Source organism: Lactuca serriola, chromosome 6 (genome assembly GCF_051521515.1).
Source record: "Lactuca serriola cultivar US96UC23 chromosome 6, Lser_US96UC23_V15, whole genome shotgun sequence".
Classification (NCBI taxonomy): Eukaryota; Viridiplantae; Streptophyta; class Magnoliopsida; order Asterales; family Asteraceae; genus Lactuca; species Lactuca serriola.
Genome location: NC_136413.1, coordinates 132,040,190 through 132,045,530, shown reverse-complemented (window position 1 = coordinate 132,045,530; position 5,341 = coordinate 132,040,190). Strand labels below are relative to the sequence as shown.

At 38.1% G+C, this 5,341-nt stretch overlaps 1 pseudogene; it reads right to left on the bottom strand.

Annotated features, from left to right (window-relative positions):
* Nucleotides 1–3,860: 3,860 nt before the first annotated feature.
* On the bottom strand, nucleotides 3,861–4,580 carry LOC145056845 (early light-induced protein 2, chloroplastic pseudogene; annotated as a pseudogene).
* Nucleotides 4,581–5,341: the final 761 nt, after the last annotated feature.

The window sequence follows — 5,341 nt, the reverse complement described above, 5'->3', positions numbered from 1 at the left end:
CAGACATTAGTCGGTGGATCTTTCCAGAAGCGGGTATGTTCAGTTCCATGTGGGTCTTGATTCTCTGGATTAAGTGTCAATGTGTCCTCGACCACTGATTTTGGGGTTCATCATTCAATAAAAGTTCACTCGGAAGTTTAATTGTGTCTGCCGAGATACAGTGGTCGGGCCAATCTGTCATCAAGTTCGGTATGATCTATGTTCTTTGGTCCTTCGAGTGTGTTTACCCTCAATGGTGGAGTGGGAACTTGGTTAATAGCAGACTCAGGTTTAGGCAACCTTCGATATCCGCGGAAGTCTTCTCAAGCTAGTTGTGTAGCGATGGAATCCGTTCAGTCTCAATCAAGTATGGGATCTTGTTTCAACTGATCATGGGGATGTTTTATGTTATTAATTGAGGTATTATTCAGATTATATCTGACATTCCTTCTCTCTCTAGATGATATTCTAGGTTTCTTAAGTATGTGTATGGGGGTAGTTCATGTAATCTGGTAAAGATAGCATTGGAGCACTTGGTTCGAATCATGTGCATGGTTCTTTTGGATTTTAGCCTTCGAATCGGGCCAATGGTGCATCTATTTTCCTATTCACGGGTCGCGTACGTCCATGTTTTGTAAGGTTTGCTTTGGTGGCATCTTTGTGATGCACAATTGGCGTGGTGATGGAATTGATTAGGTCCCTTCAAGGGAATGGAATGAGGTGAGTATCTGTGGGCCTGGAGTGATGGGCGAGCGATGCGATGGCGTCAAGGTCGTTGTGATATCGAGAGCATTCCAGACATGGGCTGAAGGCCAGGGAGGGCATTCCAGATTCATGTTGTGGGCTCAGAGGCAATCCAAACATATTCAGAGGACATTATAAGGGGTATTCCAGTCATACTTTGAGGGCCTAGTGAACATGGTTGTTCATTTATTCTGCTTGTGGTGCTTTCGGTATCGATACACTGATGGGAGACGAGCGAGTCGTAAATCTATTGGTTGGATAAAGGAAGCAGTAAAGGTTGTTGGGAGTATCTGTCAGGAATCAGAAAGTCCTTATGGGATGTATACATTATATTTTTGGTTGTTCGCAAGTTGTTGCTATTGTATTGGTTTTCAAGTTGGGATTGGTTGGAAAGTCGCAAGTCATAAAGTTCTTTATGATTGTCTCAAGTGGTTGTCCAGGTGGGGGTACACCTGATTCTATAAGGGGTTGGATGTAAAGCAGAAATTCTTGGATTTATCTCTTGCTCGGCGAAGCAGTGGTCAGTAATGGAATAGAAGAGGATCAAGGGTTAATAAGGTTTTGGTACATCATATGGTTTGGTTTTGGGTGAAGATCGTGGTCGGTATGTTTCGAGGATCAGTTATGCATGTTTCTGTTAGTGTCTCCAGTCAGGAATTGCGGGCAGATTCATAATTGGACGCTCATTAGATGTAGGGAAGGGTCTTCGAGAAGAATATGAGTGGCCATATTCGAGTGGGTTTTTGGTGAAAGCTCGCATTGGGAATCGCGAGTGTATTAGTGCAACATCTATACTCAGAAAGATGTGGATCAAGAAAATTGGATATCAAAGACCTCAGCTGGAGGGTTCAGGATTTAGTTTATGTTTCTATGCTCAGGGATGGTTCTACCTGTGTAAAGGTCGGGCAAGTAATGAGGTTTCAGCATTATGGCTGTAACATTTCGGTTCGTCGGTTAAGAAAATCAGTATTTCGTAGCCATTGTGTTCATGGAAATTGTTATTTTCAGGATGAGATTTTTCTCCAAGGAATATCAAATCCCTTCTGGCCAAACGAAGGGTTGTCTGCAGCTGCAGTTAGTCTGCAATTCTGTTTTCTAGTAGGAATCGCATGTAAGCAGGGTTCGAGTAACGAAAAGATGATCCATAAAGAAGGAACTACTTAGTTTATTGAAAAAATTCTCCTATTTCATGGAAGTGGTAGGCTCGACAAATGTTTTTCAACTACACTATTGAGCTCCAGGAGTTTCAGTTTATGGAATCCCCAATTCATGGGATTAATATAAAGATGCAAATGGTAGAATGCGGTTTTAAAGAACTACTCAATCGGACATTGTTGAATCCAAACATTTAATTAGAATGAAGAATCAATAGAGAGGTGAATCCCTCACCAAGAACGACTATTACCTTATTAGTCAAGAATTGACAAAGGGGAAAACTGATAAAGACAAACACATTTATTCATATCTAAGAATAGATAGTTCAAGAGAATAACCTGATAAACACTCATATCTTCAAGTAAACTTGTATATATTTTATTTTGTATACTTTTCTAAGAAAATAAAAAGTTCAAAAATATCAAAAAAATAAATGTTAATACATTGGGGAAAGAAAAAACTCCAAAACGGCCCTTGTAAGATGTCACTTGTGACCGATAAAAATACAAGGCCTTTGAGTGAGGTGCATGCACCCAACTTGACATTAATCCTTAACTAAATTTCATATAGTAACTTGGAAGTATGCTTAGTTATCAATTAATAGATCCCAAGATAATAGTAATCTTATACTCATGCATAGTACTTCTTAGGATATAATTCATTATATATATATATATATATATATATATATATATATATATATATATATTCTTTTGAGTACATTATTTTTCTTTTGGAGATTGTTACTCTGATATCAATCTCAATCTTGTATAGATTTGATGATAACATTAGATTTCAAACTAACAAGAAATAAACTAGCTTTTAATAAGTGTTTAAGGCTAACCGGAGTGGGAGGACTAACCCACGCATCTTGCTGATGTGTTCGGCCTAAGGATACGTCCACACCGCCCCTAAGGCCGGTGGTTTGGGTGTAACGTGGATGCAAAGACGTCCACTAGCTTTTAATAAGTGTTTAAGGCTAACCGGAGTGGGAGGACTAACCCACGCATCTTGCTGATGTGTCCGGCCTAAGGATACGTCCACACCGCCCCTAAGGCCGGTGGTTTGGGTGTAACGTGGGTGCAAAGACGGATGAAGACAACGAATAAGAAAGTAGCAGCAGCAACAAAGGTCACGTATTTAACCCTTTTTTCCCTTTTCTTTTGTATCCATCAAAGTAAAAGAAAAAAAAATGGTATTGAGCAATGACCCGTTTTTCAGAAAAAGGTTGAAGAAGACAGGTGAAGAAGACGATTCAAATTTGCTTTAATTGAAGTTACAAATTTGGTCTCTAAAATTGTGTCTTTTAATCTTATTATACCCTTTTATTTTTCTTTGAATTAAGTTAAACCCTCAACTATATATAACTAGATATGTTTAATAATTTTAAAAATTAATAATATGTTTAGTTGATTTTTTAATTAGTAAAATGATTACTTAAGTTTATAATTATGTTTTTTATTTAATCTAATTTTAAAAAATAAATAAAATATAAATATAAATGATATGGAGTGGTAACCATTTCCAATGTTTAGGGAATTGATGATGGAGCTGACGTAACGTTGAGTTTGCAGCGCTTTTCCGGTAGTTTAACCGTGACCACTCTCCGAAAGTGATATTTTGTGAGCATTAGTCATTATATTTTTCAGTTTTGTTTGAAATTGAGGTATGTAATGTATTTGAATTTTGGATACTTGTCATCTTAAATTGGCTAATTGACTAGGCTGGACTTATGCACATATTCGGTCTGAATTAATGAAGATCACCTCAGTTCAACATTCAAAGAGGAAGTTGTGAAACTAGGATTTCAATATCTTTGTAGACTTTGACTCTTATATTGCTAATCTAGGTTCATGCCTCTAAAATTTATCTTAGTATGTTGTTTGTTTAATTTTATAAAAAGAATTTTTATATTGAAAGATACCACAATCGTTCAATTTGATTGATCATATTTGTTTTATACTATATTATCAAAAAAAACATGATTAATTGATTTTCATGATTTGAACTATGTATGGTAAATCGATACACATAAATATTCAAAAGAATATACATTTGCCTATCTTAGATGTAATTCTGTAATAGAAAAGTCTATGATACATTATCTAGACAAGGGCACTGCCTTTAACATATTCAGTAAAAGCCAAAGCCACCAGACCCAACATCGCAACCCGCCCATTCCAAAGCTCTGCATCTGATGTCATCAGTCCACTCGACTTCGACTGCACGCTCACTCCTTTAAACAACGGCACCAACGACGCCAACGTCAACACCACACTTGTCCCGACAAACACCGCAACACCGCCGTTGCCGATCTGGGTGAACACGTCTTGACCGCTGCTCAGTTCCACAGCCATCGCCGACACAAACCCTATCATGGCTAACCTTCCGTTGATCCTCTCCGGTGCAGGTCCACTAAACGCCAACACGTCAGAGAACTTCGTGCTGACCTTTGGAGCAGGTGGCGGAGGAGGAGGAATGTTGATCTTTGGTGGTGTTGGGGTGGTTGCTGGTTTTGAAATCTCCGGTTCACCGCTTTGAGGTGTTTGTGACATGCATTTGACGGAGAAGGTGGGAGTTTTTTTGAGGAGTGTGATGGGAGTTGCCATGAAGATTGAAGAAGCTGCCATGTCGGAAAAGATGGTGGTACTTTTGAGGGAGGAGAGAAGGTAGTTGTTGGTGGTGGTTAAGGAGGAGGATGGAGGGTTTTATATGGGAGGGGGAGGGGTTAAAGACAAAGTAGTGGATATTTATAGGGCCACGTTAGTGACATTTCACGTGGCCTTCGAAATGGCCGATGAAGGGTGATTGTGGTGAAAAAGGCCTCTACATCTACACTTGTTTCTTTGATTATTTGTGCCTTTGTGGTGGGGTATGTCGACGATTGAAATTTGTAGGCTCGTTTAGGGTTTTAAGTTTTAACTTGTGTCCGGAACTTTCGATTTTGTGAATCATTTACGCATTGTATTGACAACAAATTTATTGCAATATAATTTCTCACGTTGACTTTTTGTGCATTTTTAATATTTATCATTGATGTTATATCTCTATTTTATATTAAATAATTAACACCTAGTTAGTAGTTATTAGCTTTTTACATGTGTATCTATTAGGACCGAATAGGTTAGTTACAAGTAGGGGGTCTCGGTCTACATGGTAATTCTAGCAGGAGGTCATATCCGTCTAGCAGGAAATGCTAAGCTAATAATCGGAATGGTGGAGAAAGAAGATTCAAGGTCAAAATAAAGAAGAGAGGTGAAAGAAATATATACAATGTGACCAGAAGTTGGAAGAAGAAAGCAATAACTAAAGCAAAGCTTATGACATATGAAAAGATGTGTAGAAGATTGAACACTATAAAGAATTGTATATACAAGTTTATCAAATCCAAAAAGAATTGGAAAATGGACTTAGGGACACATGAATTATATTGAGGATGACAGCGGTCGGTCTCTAATAAAAG